The sequence below is a fragment of the Thermobia domestica genome, chromosome 5, assembly GCF_964235325.1.
Source record: "Thermobia domestica chromosome 5, izTheDome1.hap1.1, whole genome shotgun sequence".
Classification (NCBI taxonomy): Eukaryota; Metazoa; Arthropoda; class Insecta; order Zygentoma; family Lepismatidae; genus Thermobia; species Thermobia domestica.
Window position 1 is genome coordinate 13,731,713 of NC_137458.1, and position 19,510 is coordinate 13,751,222.

At 36.1% G+C, this 19,510-nt stretch overlaps 1 protein-coding gene across 1 annotated transcript in view; it reads right to left on the reverse strand.

The window, feature by feature from the left end:
* Window positions 1-13,945, reverse strand: part of LOC145685724 (uncharacterized) — a 59,460-nt gene extending 45,515 nt beyond the window's left edge. Inside the window, exon 1 of the mRNA XM_081758217.1 lies at window positions 13,549-13,945. The gene's annotated coding sequence lies outside the window, so the exon portion shown is untranslated. The remainder of the gene's footprint in view (window positions 1-13,548) is intronic.
* Between the last annotated feature and the right edge of the window lie 5,565 nt (window positions 13,946-19,510).

The following is a 19,510-nucleotide window of genomic DNA, read 5'->3' on the forward strand; positions in this document are numbered from 1 at the left end:
ACATCAGTTGTGCTGGGCTGTTCCTTTCTGTCTACTAAAACATGATCAGTTTGAATATGTGTTTTTCCATTTAATGAAGTCCAAGTATATTTATGAATTTCGCGATGTTGGAATTTTGTAATCTTCACGATAAGGTTTCTGGATATTGCACAGCTCACGAGTCTAACGCCGTTGTCACGACCTTCCTTATGCAGACATTTATTCCCTATAATCGGTTTGAAAATACCCTCTGGTCCTACCTTCGCATTGAAACCGCCCAACAGAATTTTCATATGATATTGCAGGAGATGATCAAATACCCGTTCTATTTTTTCGTAAAAACTGTATTTTTTAAATCGCCATCCTTATTTTCTGTTGGGGCATGTGAATTTAAAACAATAATATTACACTACCGACCCTTAAGGGAAGTGAAAGAAAATCTATCATTAACAAATTCAACCTATGTAATTGCCTATTGTGAACGGAAAGCCCTGTTTCTAATTGGTAATTTTTAATTTGTTCCCCGTAAAAGCACGTAAAATTTCCCGACTTGACTCCTTCATTTCCTTCTAATCTAACTTCCTGATATCCCACTATGTCCAACCTCTATTTCTAAACTCATTTTTTACAAATTTTAACGCGCCTGTCCTATAGGAACTTATGTTTCATGTTCCAGATCTCATGTCGATTTTACTTTGCTGAGTTCGTGCCAAGTTATCAGTTCTGATCAGAGAATTCTGCGAACTTATCTGAACAATCCTTGTTTTACAGGATGAGGTTGTTAGCCTCACACCCAATTCTCAAGCTGGATTATCACCCCTTGTCTGTCCGCGACTGTTTACTCAGTATATTCGCAGCTAACCTCTATATCCCAGAGGCCTTCTCCTCGATCCACAATCTGAGGACGCGCCGTACCGTGGTGACAGGAAGACCACATTTTATGGAAATTAATACAGCTATATTTCAGAAATACAAAAGGTACTGATTATCCGAACACTGCTTTAAAACACACAGGAACAATCAATATGCTCGGATATATGGATGCATATTAAGACTGAAAACTTCGATGCCGTAAAAATCGTAAATTAGAGACTAGTGTCAGTGTAGTATTACATAAATGCATCGTACGTTTGACTATCCGAACTATTCTTGATGTATCACATTGTTTCGTTTCATATTTATATAACTTTATAATATTTTTGTAAGTGATTATACTCTTTACCTGTTCTCTGCCAATAGCAACTGTATGAATTCATAATACAAAACTGAAATACAGAAGAATAAAATAAAAAGAATAATGTGATATTTCGCAGGGTATCCTATGTAAAGGGCGCTTGTATTCTTCACAGGTTCTGTACTACCAGTCAGTATTTGAATTTATTATACAAAGCTCATATACAGGATAACTAAAACCACTTATTTATAATGTGATGTTTCGTAGGGCGCCTTATGTAAAGGGCGCACTGTACCTTTCACGGGTTCTTCGCAAACAGTAAATGTGTGTATTCATTGTACAGAACTGTGCTATACAGAAAAGTAAATAAAATCGTTCATCTTTGATGTGGTCTCGGAAGGGCGCCTAATATAAAGGGCGCACTGCACCTTTCACGGGTCCTTTACCAATAAAATTGTAAGAATTTATTACCAAAAACTTGTACCTTTATTTATACTGTGATATTTCGGAGGGCGCACCGGGACACGTCCCGGTGTCCCGGTGAGCCAGCACGGGCCTGCAGCAGACGTATAACTGAAAACGCATGTTTTATAATTATTTCCGTATAATTGTTCTATCCGTACGTACTTTCCGTATGAAACAATATAGGCGGTCAGGATCTCACATACAAATGGACGTACATAACATATAGCTGAGAAATGTAATATAAGTATTTGCATGTGATATATGGAAAGTACATACAGATGTCAGACATCCTGCAATGGCATGATGTAACATGTAAGGCAGCGTTTCCCAACCGGTGTGCCGCGAATGGGCCGCTGGTGTGCCGCGAGGAAATTGAAACCAAATTAATAATTCTATAGCAACCAAATTACAAGACAAGAAATATGTAAATGAAAATATAAAAAAACTGTAAATTTTATATTTGTATTTCACATTACTATGAATACCTACAATGGAAAAAAATTACTATATTGTAATATACTTTATTATTGTACCTGCATTACTGTGTAGCTGCTAAAGCTGTGCAGCTAATAAAAAAATATTTCTTGTCATTGTTATGACCATTATTCTTTCTTTGTTGTTGCAGACTATTTCATAACTTGAAATTTTAAAATATCATTCAATCTTTTCGACAAAGTAAACATGCATGCAAATTACCTACATTTGTGTTTTAGTAGTGCAATATATTTGTTTGTTCGTTCGTTATTAAGTGTCCTTCCTTCTTAATACAAGATTGGATAAAGTTTTCGAAAAAAAAAAGTATATTTTTAAAAGCCTGAGTCCTACATTTCATTGCAATTGTTTTCTAGTTTTAAATTAAATAAAAAATAAGCATTAAAACCGTGATTGTGCTTTCTTCTGTGTGAGAAGACCAGTAATCACAGAAAAAAATACCACGGTATTTTATATATACAAATTATAATATCTATGAGTGTGCCGCGAGGCTTCAAGTTACACCCGTAGTGTTGCACGCAGATTGATCTATACTTTTTGTCTTATCTTGGTGTCAGGAATCACCTCCCAAATGTTGTCAGTGTTTTGAAACACCCTGTATAGTTAAAAATGATTTTTCTATCTCTGATTTGAACACGGTTTCGCTTCAATTCAAATTGAATTGTATGAAATTATTTTACTTCATGACACCGTAATTTTTCTTTCCTCGATTTTGTTTTTCGAAAATTTAAGCCAAGAACTATAGAAAAACAACTGACTAACTTTTTGTCTTTTTTTTTAAAAAAAAAAAAAAAGAACTCAAATAACTTTACATGACTGTATTCTAAACTGTGTAAGCTGCACTTTCTTTTATCTTTTAGCAAGAATTTCATCAAAAAGGTAAAAGAAGCTTACGCATTGGTGTTAGAATGTCGGCACAGGAGACCTGGACTCGTTCCTCGATGGGAATTCATGTAATTTGGATGTTATGTTAAGTTGTAGGTAAACGTTTCATGTAGCCTTGCTGCTGAAATGGACGCTAAACTCCAAAAATAACCAAATACGTGATAAAATTATACAAAATACATACATCTGGCAAGTCAGCGACACTTACTTGATATACACGTATTTGAAAAATGAGTCGTAATTATTTTGTTAACGTTATACGTGTTATATCGGGTGTTGCAAAATAAGTGTTACAACTCTTGGGAGGTGACTCCTGCCACTGAGACAAGAAAAAAAGTTCTCTTGAACTTTCGGCTATCGGACATAGTTTCGGATCTACAAGGTGCCGAAAGCGTGGGAAAATGACTTTTGGACGCCCATAGTTCGGAAACTATCCAACGTAAAGAGGGCGGGTAAAAAATTCACTGAAGAAGTCATACCTGCTGTATTGAATTTTGCATGTTTCACAATCCTACCATGCACGCGCAAGGGATTCCCCAAAGGAACGTAGGGAGTCCCGGATAATCTGCCAAATGAAAATTGGTCTAAATTAATACGAATTGATAGGGTTTCTACAAGGTAACAATAATTCGTTTGTATTAATTCGATATCTGGAACAAATACAAAATGGCAGACACCTTCATGACCGTTGTGTGTGGTTGCATAATCACCAGGTACGGATGCTGGCCAACAGTGACGTTCTGATTATTAAGTGTAGTGAATTTGTACTCAAATGCTCTAGAAAGACATCTGGAGTGTCGGTACAGCACAAAAGATAAAGCAGGGTGATTCACATGTGTGGAAACACGTAACGAAAAATGCCCAGAAAAAATACACTCATACTAAGCAAACGTGAATTCAAAACGTCGGAAGTGTAAGGAATAGCATGAAGAACATGAAAGCCATTGCCAATTCACCAATAATATTCCCTCAAACCGATGTAATATGATGTGCACGGTTGGATACCAATAAGGATACAGCAACTGAGGTAAAGTTGAAATTGTGGAAGGGCTCACAAAGAAACTGGGTAAACTAAATGATTGTCACTAGTGGGATCGCATGAGCGACATTGAAATGTGGCCAATGTGTGTGTTGATACCGACATGTAGATAATGGACAAATGTCAACATGTCCCACTACTGCTGGGACACGTCCCACGTGTGAAAAATAAGAAAATAATTACTCGGGTCTTGAATGTAAGGCCGTGGGCTCCCAGTAGGATTGGAAACCGACCACGCGAGCGAAAGCGAGTGCTCTAGCTCTGAGGTCGAGGAAGCCTCACTTTCTCGATATTCGCTTCTTTGAAGATTACCCACTTTGTTTGGCAAGCGCTCTTGTACAGCCTCCCGACATGCTTCTGTGTTTCATTTTGTTACTCCTAAGGCACAGTTGTAAACAATCACAGCTTTAAGACATTTCTTCCTATTTCTCATTTCGTTTTATTTTCCATATGTATGGTGTCCCAGCTGGAGTGTTACATGTGCCAAATTGGTTCATTTTCGTCTTTGTCTTGGCATGTGCACTGTGTGTAAGATACGAATTTCTGGAGGTACTTTCCTATATTTCGAGTATGTCATATGTCCCAGAAGACGTGAGACATGATAGAAGTTTGTTGTTTTCATGTTCTATCAGAATTTGAACCATGGATTAAGAGATTTCTTTTCATATGTGTCGACTGTGGGACAATGTCCCAAAGTAAGAGGGACATTGATATAAATGTGATCTGGTTACGTTCTACCAAAAAGTGCACCAGATGTAATAGCAGAATATACAACGTTATTTTCCTAGTTTTCGCACGTGAGACGGTATCCCACCAGTAGTGGGACATGTTGACATTTGTGCATTAGCTACATGTTGATATCAACACACACATTGGCCACATTTCAATATTGATCATGAGACCCCACTAGTGACATTCATTTAGTTTACCAAGTTTCTTTGTGAGTCCCTTCCACAATTTCAACTTGGCCTCAGTTTTGCATCCTTATTGGTATGCAACTGTGCACATCATATTGCATCGGTTTGAGGGAATATTATTGGTGAATTGGCACTTTCATGTTCTTCATGCTATTCCTTACATTTCCGACGCTTTGAATTCACGTTTACTTAGTATGAGTGCATTTTTTCTGGGCATTTTTCGTTACGTGCTTCCACACATGTGAATCACCCTGCTTTATCTTTTGTGCTGTACCGACACTCCGGATGTCTTTCTAGAGCATTTGAGTACAAATTCACTACACTTAATACTCAGAACGTCACTGTTGGCCAGCATCCGTACCTGGCGATTATGCAACCCCTCACAACGGTCATAGAGGTGTCCGCCATTTTGTATTTGTTCCAGATATCGAATTAATACAAACGAATTATTGTTTCCTTGTAGAAACCCTATCAATTCATATCCATTTAGACTAATTTTCATTTGGCAGATTATCCGGGACTCCCTACGTTCCTTTGGGGAATCCTTTGCGCGTGCATGGTAGGATTGTGAAGCATGCAAAATTCAATACAGCAGGCATGACTTCTTCAGTGAATTTTTTACCCGCCCTCTTTACGTTGGATAGTTTCCGAACTATTGGCGTGTAAAAGTCATTTTCCCACGCTTTCGGCACCTTGTAGATCCGAAACTATGTCCGATAGCCGAAAGTTCAAGAGAACTTTTTTTCTTGTCTCAGTGGCAGGAGTCACCTCCCAAGAGTTGTAACACTTATTTTGCAACACCCGATACAATTACTGTAAGTGGAAGTATTTAGTGTGTTACTTCTTTTAAGAAAAACGTATTTGAGGTCAAATAAAATCCTGTCTAAGTGTAGAGCTGCTGTTTTAATTTTCACTACTTTTCGCTAATCTAGTACTTAAAAGTACATTTTAGGTTAATTGTAGTTTATATACGTGATCTTTTTAATGGTAGGCAAATATTAAAGGTAATCTTCTGCACACTAGAATACAGTGAGTTGACTCTTCTGATTAGTTGATGTTGATTTTTCGAAAGATGTAGACACTTTTTTATTTTTTTTTTTAAATCATGGAGTTGTTAGAAAGTTCATGATTCAGAAAAACATCATGAACATCCAGGCCCGTATCCAGAGGGGTATAGAGGGGGCCGGGTCCACCCTAAATTTTTGCGCCCCCCCCTAAAATTTTCACGGTAGGCTTGCAAATGAACTATAATATGGTGATGAACTATACGCCCCCCTCTACAGCCGGGCCCAACCTACATTTTTGGACTGGCTACCGGCCTGTGAACATCCGAGAGTCAACTTATGTATATTGGATAATACCGCTCTACTCAAGAGGGGAACTGGTTTCGTACAATAAAGCTTGTCTTCAGTTCCTTTATCATCGTACACAGAAAAAAAATGGTGTTAATACCTCAATTCAACACAGGGCAGTCATCTCAGCATGACTCCCATTTTACCATGTTATTTCAACACAAATGGTCCGGTGTTACGGTTAACACAGGCCTGGTATTATCGATTTGATACAAAGATGGTATTGAGTGGTATGAAAATAATAACGTGGCGGTATTACAGAACTAGAAGAATGAATGACGGAACACGGACATAAGGACAACACCACAGTGGTTTTTCTACATACAAAATCATGAGTTGAAATTAAATAAAATCTTTGAGTTTTACGTCGCATGGTTATGCCGGCTAGGGTAAAGGAGACGTTGATGATGAGAAACAAATGAAATGGTAGAATGAAGAAAGTGAGAGGAAACGGAAGAACCCCAAGAAAATCCACACACGTCGCTTATCCACAACAAAGTTCACTTGACGCGAGCTCGGATCGAACCAAGGACCCTATGCATCAGAGGTGAACATTCTACCACTGACCACCGTAGTCCCAAACATCATGAGTTGTTAGTAAAAAAAAAAACAGTTGTCAGTGCCACTGATACCCTTCATTTACTAAGAAGACTGACTTAGTAACAGTACCTCAGACACCTAAAAATTCTGTATATCAAATAGACACACTTTTACTGTAATTTTAAGTGTGCACATGGCCTTCCTAGATTATACTGTAAATGCCTAGTAATTAACATTCACAATTTTTGTTAGTTTTTCTTTTTTCCTTTCTTTCTTTTTTCTTTAAGGAATGTTCTATTTGGTATATTTGACACTTATAACAACAACGTATTATATTTGCTGTAACCTTTCACGAAAACAGTTTTGTGACCATATAAACTTTCTCTCATTTAGATGAGTAAAAGTACTGCCATCTGTTTTTCGTATGTTAATTATGTTCCTGTTCGTTGCCAACTATATCTTGTTCCTTGTGAGCACTTATAAATAATGCATGCCACACTTTATTATCCCTCGTAAAAGTCGCGACCGTTTAGTAAGATTCTTTTATGTAAAACTAATTGTTTGTCAACTATATATAAAATAAAGCCAATAGTGTGATACTAAAATGACTCCTCATTGTGTCTGGTGGTTGATTTAACGAGTGCGATTGTAATATTTTACTTTAAAGTACAGGGTGATTCAAAGAAACGGGAAATTTTGAAAGTTGTGTTGGCAACAATGGGAGTTCGGTAACACTGAATAATATACGCCAGCCTATCAATGACACCCTGCCATTTAGTTACCGTGAATGCTTGAAGTGTTACGCAACGTGCTTTAGCGATCGAAGCGTTTTAGAACAATGAGAGTGTGGATGGGGAACGTAGAAAATACAGCCTTCATTTTAATTTAGGACGCCACGGGTGCAAGAGAATCGTATGGAGCTATGCCAGCATCCATTGCACATCAACAAAGTTACTGTATGGTATGCTATGTAATTGGTGATACGGTGTGATGGACTTTTTTTCTTTTTTTTAGGGCGAGAATAGCCACGCGACTAGAGTCACATCGAATCGTTACGTCGCCATGCCTGAAACCATTGTTGTGCAATAACTGTAGAGATTTTCATACATTATTGACATAGTCTGGTTTCAACAAGATGGTTCAACGTCCCACACAGCACGAATATCGATGGCTGCTATACGACAATTGTTTGGTAAGATGTAATTTTAAAAAATGGTGACATTCAATAGCCTCCCAGATTCCATGATTTGTCAGCTTATGATTTCTTTTTGTGTATTCTAAAATGGCACTATTAAATGAGATTAAATTTAAAAAAAAAATGTTTTCATGAAATTATTTAATTTTCAAAATTTTCCGTTCTTTTGAACCACTGTGTAGTACCATGATTATGTCAAAATTTAACACAACTCGGGTGACAGAGCCAATGCGTTGAATTAACACAGATATTTTTTTATACTGTGTAGGCAGGCAGTGATAGCCAATTTATAATGCAAGAGAGGCCAGAGCAAAATAAGAATCGTTTCTAGGAGCAGTGTTCTTTTTTGCCCTCCTTCTCCAGCGACATTTCGTTGAAAGTCATATCTTTTATGAGTCTTAGTTGTATTCTGCGTTTTCCGATTCCTGTTTCGGATGTCGAAGCCCAATTAGTATCTGAGCTACATACATTTAAAAGTAACTACGAAATTTGCATTTAAAAAAAAAATAGGTCCGGCACCAATCCGATGCGGAATAGGATTGGTATCCAAAAGATTAAATAAAAGATTTTTCCATATAAAGTCAAGTCCTATTCAGGTATATTACTGTATGTTGCCAAGATACACCTTTCATGTTATTCATCTAGCTTCCATTGTTTAAAGAATACATCATATATTTCTTAATTTGTATTTGTGTGCCACTATTTACCCACCATCATAGATATGCCAACATTATTACCAAGTCACCTTATCCCAAATTGAGATGCGTCCATTTATCACGGTCCTCAGTAACGTCATCATCCTCATGTACCAGTTACTGAATTTAATATCATCCAATCAATTATAGCACTTTCTTTCCTCCCTCTTTTTCCTTCCATCGTAGGTTCTAACATTTCCCTACGATCTTCTCAGATAGTGTCTCAACCGTTTCTTTTTCTCTCATAACTTAAACTAACATTGTTATTTTCCCACCTGCTATTTCTCATAATTTCCGGTTCAATGCAGCCAAGTTTATCCATTCTTTTCCCGAACATACTCTGAATGCCTAAAAGCTAACATCACTTTAGAAAATCGAATTACGAACTTTAAAGTGTTAACACTGGGCCCTTTAAGTATTCTATCTATAGATTTCTATAATCTGTTTCGCATAACCTGATAGGAAAAATAAGAAGTTTTCCCCCCCACCACGCTCAAGTACAGGTGAATGTTGGTGTTCCGTCTTCCACTCGGGGTTGATAGTCAAAAGGAACAGCAGTGCTTTCGCAACATCAGGTTCGAGCGAATTGAAGTACGAATTTAGAGTTTACATGATTCTGTTTATTAGAAAAGCTTCCCTCCCTGTGAAGGTCAACGACTTGCTTTCCCCTTCTGCAGTGGTAAGTGGTGGGGGGTAGGAGAGTTTACTATCAGGTTGCCTGGAACAGACTTTAGTACTCTGTTACACACAGAGACACACACAAACACAAATCAAACTATTTAGTTTAACGATCCACCTTTCGCACTTCAGACTAAAGTATATGGATGATTAGTAAAAAGTAAATGATAGTGAAATTGTTTTGTGGTCTTCCACCGGGAATCGAACCCGGAATCATGTGCATCATAAACACACACGCTAGCCACAGTACCAGTGGGAAGGGCTCCGTTAGACACAAGTTTCATATAATTTGTTATTGTCTCTGTCATTCTCTACACCAGTGGTTCTCAACCTAATTCCTATCACGCCCTCCTTTTATCACATCCTCTTGCCAGTGACACCCTTATATCTGTTTTGTAATAAGCTTGTGTGGAATTTTTAATATACCTATTGCGGAGATCTCACGATATCTATCTATTTCTATAATAGTAGAATCCATTTATTGTGTATAGTGCATACAGTAACTTTCCTAAAAGCGAATGGATTAAAACCAAATTTGGTCAGTTCATTCATATTACAAATATCGAAATCGATCCGTCAAACTGTTTCAAAATGGAGGCTGTTTGAAAATTTTAAAGCTTCATAACTCCTTTAATTTTGAGTTCATATGATAAAAAAATAAAGTGATTTCTAATTTTGGTTTAAAAAATGGACAATTGTTAAAAAAAAAAGTTATTGAGTATTCTAACATTATATGACTTGATAATATGCGTCACGAAGATTGAACCGGACATTGCCACACTAGTAAAATCACACCATGCTCAGGTATCTCATTAGTTTTCAATTTTAATTGTATTTCAATATGCAGTTCTCATTGGTATCATATCGTACCTCTTTCATTTAAATTGATTTCTAAACAACTTTGCACCTGTTGAAAATGTTTAGTAGACCTAATTTTTGTTGTTCTGAACAGTATGTATAAAAATCAATTTAAATTGCCTATCAGAACAAAATTCAAAATAATAATTATTTAAAAATATTTTCCAGTATAGATTCTAATTATATTTGTCTCTTCCTCTTCTCTATGCGACTCCCATGAAACCCCCTCGCGACCCCCAGGTTGAGAAACCCTGCTCTACAGGGTTAAAGAGGTATAAAAATGGGAAAACCTCAGAAAACCCTAGGAAATACTTTTCTCGACCACAATCTTACAATATTTGAGATGAGGGCAGGGTTCATTGATATGAAAGATTAGCCTGCTACCACTATTCTATGGGTAAAAATTGATGTACCCAATGGACTCAATACTTTTTTTGTATTTTCATATTATTATTATTATTATTATTATTATTATTATTATTATTATTATTATTATTATTAATTTATGTTAATCTGTCTTCTCTTATTAATGCTCCTTTGTCAAGTTACTTGTTTAATTCGACACAGACACGAATATATAAATATGGAAGACAGTTAAGGACAGCCATTGTCTTCAAAGGGAGTAGAACGAACGATAGATTACGCCGCGTAATCTACTACATCGGCAGTGGTGGAGTCAGCAAATTATTCTGAAGAGAAAATACTTTTTCAGGTTGAATGGACTGTTTATGTACTAAAAGCAAAAACCAAAGATATTTTACACAATATGGAACATTATATATAATAATAATTATTATTATTATATCGCAGTACTGGAATAAAGATTATTATTATTATTTTGTGTGATATCTTATTGAAACATGAGTCTTAACAGGGCATGAAACAGACACACGCAAGAATTTGTTTCGGAAGGGTACATTTTTTTTGGGGGGGGGAAGGTAATCCAGATTCAATATCAAGATAAATTATATTAAAATTTGTTAAGATCACTCCTAAAATTAGACTAAATTTACAGAAAAGTCGGAATTTCGAATGAAGGGTCGGAACCGTCATGACCCCATCCGCTGAGTACGGTTTTAGCATGATGTTAGAATCAGAGATTGTACGAAATGTACTGTACCAATAAACTATACAAAAAAAAAAAAAAAGAAAAGAAAAGAAAAGAAAAAGAAAAAGAAAAGAAAAGAAAAATTGGTTATGGAGGTCCATTTGTTTAATTTAGAGTTTATGTGCACATAAATGGTATTTAACCAAATGAAGAAAAGATAAAACGCCAAAATATAGTAATTAATTTGCAACTGCGTCCATTTAATCGTAAGTACCGTCCTTTTTCTAACACTAGTACTCGCGCGGGAGTCCAGTAGATCCCCAAATTGATATTAGTTCTATTACAATAAAATTATATATTTTTTAAATAATTAAGACAATGTAGCATAAGTCTAGACATGTTTTTAAAAGTATTTGCTGCAATTAGATTTTTTGAACTCGTTTTGAGACATTTTTAAAATTTTTTTTCATCAGGATTTCTGACTAGCAACACAAAAGTTACCTGGTTGGAGGTCTTTAAACACCCCGCGCGAGTACTTAAGGGTTAATTTGGCAAATCAGAGTAACAAAACAAATTATTACGTAACTTCAGTTTTGATTATTTTAGCGTGTTGATGTAGTTTTAATTTTCTTAGAAATATTTTTCTCTCTTATTCTATTATAGACATTCCTCATTTTCTGTAAGCACTAACCTTGTTTAACAAACGGATAATAGACAAAAACCTCCTTTAGGGAGGGCAGGAAATCGTATGGGGGGAGGAAGCAGACCATCATTTGTCCCGTGCCCCCTTGACTAAACCTTTCAGGATTGACATTGACTATTAAAATACGAGATTGGAAAAAATTCGGGGAATGCGAATGTGGGAGGAAAGAAAAGAACATCCAGAAAATCCATTCACACGGTGTTGTCTACAATAATCTCACATCTCTAAGGTGAGCCCTTTACCACCGAACCGTTATGTCCTTTTATTATTTAGTTACAGCTGGCTATGACATACAAACACGGCTGGCCCTTGGCAATTTATCGCCCCGTGCATTGGCAAGATTTCCTGCCCTCCCTCCCTTTCTCCAGAAAGAACAAACCTTAAAAGCCATGATTTTGAGTATGCTACTACATCATGAACAACGACAGGGAGGGAAAAGGCACTCGTAATCAGAAAGGTCTAAACACTACAAATACTATCTCTTTGTGTTTAAATAATAATCTATTATGTTAGTGAAAGATAAAGGAAAGATAAAGGATCCTTTTTATAGAATTCAATATCGAGCTACAATCTCAATATATCAGTTTGCAACTCAAGTGCAGCTACTTCTTACATCGTTGTTTCTTGATTTTCCTTCTACATCTGTTAAAAAATAAATAAAAATCTTGTTTCCACCTTCAGTGATAAGGAACTTGTTTGTGTTAATGACAACACTAGCTTTCATATTAGAACTGTGATAACTAAATAAATGAACAGGTGTTCGAAAATTGAGTTCTTGTATTTGACAACAATCAAGCAATTCATGCTGGGATTTCTTTGACGAATTGTTTTAGCACTGTCCATGTGACCTTAAACTAATGCGACCTAAGTATGATTTATGAATATAGCATTCAAATAGAAGGTGAACTTTTAGTGGCCCCGCGTAGTGTAGTCGCTAACGCTCTCGCCCCGGGATCGAAGGCAAGAGCGGTCCCGGGTTCGATTCCCGGTGGGGTCCCTCCGTCGAAAAAGTGTAACACGCTTTTTCAGGCCAGCCACCCTGAATTAGGTTTTCCTGGGTTTTCTTCATTCACACCACGCAAATGCCGGGGTGGTACCTAATTTATAGGTCCCAGGCCGCTTTCTTCTTTCCCCAATCCTTTCTTCCTTCCCTTCCCCTGGATTGTGTGATCGCCGAGGGACGTCATCCCTCAAACCGTGAAGGGCTAAATGGCCTTAGATGCCGAAAGCCGAGAAATCTAAATCCTAAATCCTAGAAGGTCAACTTAGTAAATTTAACTACCATCATCATGAAGTCTGTTTCCAACAAGAAATATTAATTTTAAATAATACAGTTATAACAAATTTTTCCGACCCGTACAAATGCACATGTTACACATATAGGGTCGCCCCTACATATAAAAATTATTTTTCGACCGCAGAAAATCACATCTTTTACTTATTTCAGAAGCACAAGAGCTTAGAATAAGTTTTTTTTTTTTTAATTTTCGGAATCAGAAAAAAGTAATTGAGATGGAATTGTACTTACCAATTTGGAAAACTCCACTTCAGTGACAAGGGTTCTGCCCACAGATTCAACAAAAGACTGATAAATAATTTATGAATAAATTTAGCGCTTCCTAACGTTGAAAAAATCTCGGAAATATAAAGAGAACATGGTATGAAAAACAGTCATTCTGACAATACTTTTTCTTCTCGTTTTTTATAAGCTATAAAATGAAATCTGAAAAGAACAAAGCTCTCTCGTTAGAGTTACTTTTGTTCTTTCTGCAGAAGTACGTTCAGTTTGCTCGCGTTGAAAAGTCTCTTGTTAACAAGCATACAAATGGTTTCCAGTCTGGAGTTCTGGAGGATTGTTTACGTTCCAGTTATGTCACGTGCTGCAATGTTTTGGAACAGAAAAGGTCGGAGCGTCCGTTCCTCGAGACCAGCCAGCGACTACTACGGGGCTACGAAGAACTTATCTTTACAACTGCAGCTGGAGTTGGCGAACTCTCGCGAGCGGAAAATAATAAAACGACTAAAAACAACCCTACAGCCATCTCTCTCCAATGCTTTGCAGAGTACTATTGGTAGTAGTCGTACTAGCAGTAGTAGTAATAGTAGTAGGAAAAAGATACTATTGCCTCCAAACAGTCGCTTCCGAAACTTATCCAACAGTTACAAAAAAAGAAGTTCTCTTCGAAAGAAAATAGAAAATCGCTCAACTTTTTTAATTTTTCATTTTTACAGGTACCTTTTCTTCTATTCACAATTGGACAAGTTCCAAATATCTATCGTCTGGATTGCCTTTGAAAAATAAAAGCATTACGGAAAGAAAAAGACTTTTTCTTGCGATAACAAAAGCATCTTAGGTAAATAAAGCTTTTTACATTGAAAATAAACAATTAATTTATATGACGAGTATCAATCAATAACAAGTTCAGTAGATACACAGTGTATTCTATTTAGAATTATATTCTATACGAATTTGAGTATGCCGAGAGCTCTTTCATGGCTAAACGGTTAGCGCTCGCGTCTTTGGCGTAGGAAACCCCGGGTTCAATTCCCGGTGGGAGCTCATGTGGTTTGGATCAGTGTTGCCAGATTAGGCTACAGATTAGGCCAGATTGAGTGACGTTTCCGCTACAAAAACTTCAAAACTTGGGCAACACGCTACTTTTAATTATCTGCGGGCTATAAATCGTTATAATATGCTACTTTTTATTTTTCAAGTATAAAATCATAAATCATTATTAATTTTGTATAAACACAATACAAAAATTTTGTTTGTGTAATATTTCTATTCACGATGAACCATGGCTTTTAGTTGTGGCCTAGATACAAAAAAATATATAGATTAAGCTTATTATTGAGTTCTCATCGGCGCATGTGATCTCTATTTGAGAGAACTAATAGTCCGTTCATTATATTGAGGTTTTATATTGATTGAAATTACTTGCGTGACACGAACGTACCGGTACTTATTACATATGTACACAAGATAATTCAAACTATCTGTATCAAGTTTGTTTCTCTCTCGCCAAAAGAAGTTATATTTTGGCGGACCCACGCATATTTGGGCTACAAATTGTAGTAGTCTGCTACTTTTAGAGCATAACCTCGCTAGTTTTTTAACCTTCAGATCTGGCAACACTGGTTCGGATTTCACGTTCATCAGTAGGCCCACGTTCCATGAGCTTACTTCAACATATGAAAATGAAAATGAAATGAAATATGTTTTACGTTCCATGATTATGGTGTGTAGGCTAAAGGAGACGGTGATGATAAGAAATGGAGAAGAAAGTGGGAGGAAACGGGAGAATCCGAGATAACTCACGCATACGATGTTTGTCCAGCACAAAGTCCACCTGGCGCGAGCTAGTATCGAACCAAGGATCCCAGGTACCAGAAGTGAACGTTCTACTACTGAGCCAGCGCGGCCCCCTTTACTAGATCACGCTGCCGATTATGCCAAGAACAAATCGCGGAATGTAGATGCTGATCAGATTTTGGAACTACTTGACAAGAATTTCAGTTCTAATAATTTTCTGATACGGTAAAAGATATATTTAATTTTATAGATATTGTCAACTGCATCAATATTTATATCTATATTATTTGTTGTCAATACTTATACAATCAGTTCTAATGCGATGTCGTATTTTTTTTTTCTTTTCCGAGAAAATGCAAAGGAAAGTGATTTCCGAACCTTAGAATTATTATTGTAAGTAAAACAAGTTAAATATCCTTCTAGTTTTCACAAATGTCTTTAAAATAAAAGCAACTTAAATGAATTGTTTTCTACGATTTAAAAAAAAAATACCAAAAAATTATCCGTCCGCTGGGAAAAGAGAATTTAATGCTGTCCACAAAGAATTTAGCACCAAATAATCTAAGCAACATTTTTGTTTGTCTCGAAAATACGTATTGTCTATAGGAATTAAAATAAAAATAAAAATAAAGAAAAAATGAAAGGAAAAGAAATATTTCGTCCACTAAAGTTCAAAGTTAAGATAAACCACAATTATCATGAGAGTAGCATTTAAAAGTATCTATCTTCTACAGTCTAGCTGAGTTATAAACTTCTAGTAACTAACAGTAGAAGTCAGAATCAAACCATGTTCCAACCAATGACGACGCTAGAGGGCGGCAAGGAGTGGACACTCCCCCGGTGACACTTTCGACCCACGATTATCTCCTAGACATATTGTGTTATAATGCAAGTCCAGCAATATAAAACTATTCTTTTCGAAATTAAAAAAAAAAAAACAAAAAAACGATATCCCCACCTCTTTGCCCTTTCCACTCCCCCCAAGAAATTAAAGCTGATGTCGTCACTGGTTCAAACCAGAACCAGATTAAGGGGCTGGCCTCCAGATGGACAAGGGCCTCCATTCTGATCAAAATTTCAACTGGCTATCTAAAAAGAATCATGAAGATACAATCATCATAAAATAAAATATAACCAAAAATATGAAACATATTCCCTGAACTTTCCTATTGTACTTTCACAGAAATGTGTTAGGTGAAGTTGCCCCTTAAGAGTCTTCATCCCGGCGAAATTAAAATACCGCTAATTTTACAGTAATTATGTGATATCTTCAAATAGATAAAAGATAATTGAAATATGGAACAAGAGCGCCCTAGACAATATTATTTTGCGTGAGATACCGTTATCACAAGTCACCTAGCGGCTTTCCGTTTTCAGCTGTTTAGAAACGCGAAAATAAATGCCGATTTTCAAAATGGCTCGAAATCGAAAGCAGATAAGTGAGTCGTGATAACGGTTTCTTATGTAAAATAATATTGTCTAGGGCGCTCTTGTTCCACATTTCGATTATCTTTTATCTATTTGAAGATATCACATAATTACTTTAAACTTAGCGGTATTTTAATTTCGCCGGGATGAAGACTCTTAATACATTTCTAACCCATCTGTTCTCTAGCCCCAGGCTTCCAGATGAATTAGTCCAGCCCTGATTTCAACACGTATCTGTGATAAAGGTATACCAATCCTCAAGCAATTGGAAATACAGAAAATTTATTTCATTGTGAATTTTACTGTTGAATTTTATGTATGGTCTTAATGCCATTATATGTGGACTTCAAACATGTGATGACTAGACATCATTTTTTTTTATGCAAATGCATATTTTATTTGCTTATATGCATCTCTGTTAAACTTGGTAGGGGTTTCTAACAATTTTAACAAAGCTTGAATTTGAAGTTTTATAGTGCTCCAACTGACCAAAGCAGTATATATATTTTAAGATTATATATTTGTATTATACAGTTTCGGCTATGTAACATAACCTTCCTCAGACACATTATGAGAGAAATATCCAATTTTGACAGCTTATATACAATGTGAATGCAAGACAAGCCCACTTTCTCTTTACAAAACGTAAACTTTTAATTGGCTCTAAAAAGTAAATATATATACTATTTTGGTCAGTTGGAGTTTTATTAGTAATCTTGAATTTTCCAAAGTTACAATAAATAATTTTATAGTGCATATAAGTGCATATTTCAAAGGTTGGAACATATATTAGTGGTCAAGAGCATATTCAGAATGTTCTATAACGTTTTATTTCAGATGTATACTTATAGCATGAAGAAGGTACAGTTTTACTTTGTACTTTCAATGCATTTGCATGTTTATGCAACAGAACGGCTGTCTGCATGGGGGGATGGAAAAGTGCCTAGTTTATAGAGAACCAGTGGCGTATTTAGAGGGGGCTTCGGGCTTAAGCCCCCCCGCCGAAATCTTACTTACTATAGTAAATTATATGAAATATCTTGCAGAATTTTCACATTTTCAGGCAAATCCCCCCCCCCCCCCGAAACAAAATCGTAAATACGCCACTGTAGAGAACCAATAGTATTAGCACCCGATCAGCAGAGCAAAGACGCTTACAATTGCCAAGACGTTAAGACAAATCTGATAATGATAATGACAATGTAATATCGTGTCGATATTAATTCCGAACAAGAGACACGAGGAATGTTGCTCAGTGAATTATTAGCTCTGATTCCAGGCGATCTTCAGGTAGTTTCTGGTGAATTCGGACACTCTGTAGAAAAAAAAATTGACGGATGTTATTATCAGAAACTTAGAGTAGAAAACAATTGTAGCCCGGGAAAATACCCTCTAGAGTTAAATTTCAACTTGGCAGAAAATATATATATATACTCAACTTGTTCGTCTCTTTAAATGCTGTCCAGTAACATACATTGATGATGAAAGTTATTTTCTGGCTACAAATGTCACAAATTAACATCAAAAAATGAAGAGAAGCATCTTGGATATATTGTAAGACTAATTACAGAAAGGAGTAAATCCTTAAATATATATCAGGGCGCAAAATTTCCGGTCGCCAGGTCGCCATTGGCGACTAGAAATTTAGAGCTGGCGACCAGTGTTCGGTAGGAATGTTTTCTGCCTAAACTCACAGCGCTGCGCAATTTCTGTTTTGCAGGAAAATAATTATCACTGAGTGAGAGAAAATACCGAATGTGAAGTCTTCACAACGGACATGGAAAGTAAAGTCCTCACAACCTTGTAATTTGCATCTCGTTTTCCACCCTCAATCGAACACTTCGTTACGAGATTCCCGAATTTGCTTCCCACTGTTACATTTTGAACAGTTTTTCCTGTGAGTACTGCTTCATGTGAGACAGGCTTCAGCAGTCTCAACAGAGTTAACACTGCCTACAGAAATTCATTGAAGACTTACATATTGGATAGTTTGCTGACAATTTCCATCAATGGCCCTTAACTTAAGGACTTTGATCCGAAAATTGCAATCGTTATCTGGTGCTTCAGTGCAGAGAGAGAGAGCGCGCTTAAGACCCAAACGTGAAGTCTTAAGGTAAAATATTTTTTTAACATGTATATGAACTGCCCAATTCAAAATGGACTATGCTCAATCTAATTGCCTAGTTTTGAAATTTTATGCCCTGGTGTAATATTTTTCTTTGTCAAACCGAAGGCTGTGGAGGGTGGGAACTGTTATAATTTGTATGTGAGAGATTCTGGCGACCATCGTTTTTTGGATTGGCGAGTGCGTCTGACTTTGAAATTTTACACCCTGATATATATATATATATATATATATATATATATATATATATATATATATATATATATATATATATATATATATATATATATATATATATATATATATAGTGAAATCGTCAGAAAGTGAGGTTTGTATTATGTAGCATAAAGTAAATACACTCTAAATACAAATGTGAAAAAATAGAGATCGTGTTCTCATATAACTGTATTTCTTTTAATCTCATAATTTACGTGTTTTAAAAAGCTGCAAGCATACAAACCGTAGCTGCCATAAAAATAAATTCGGAAGAGAAGTCCCTGAAGGGTAAAGTACACTTTAGATATAATATTTCATCTACAAAACTTTGTCACAACTTTTCTGCATGTTTGAAAATACTCTATTGTACTGTTAGTGCATATTTTAATATAGTATTTAACCGCATAG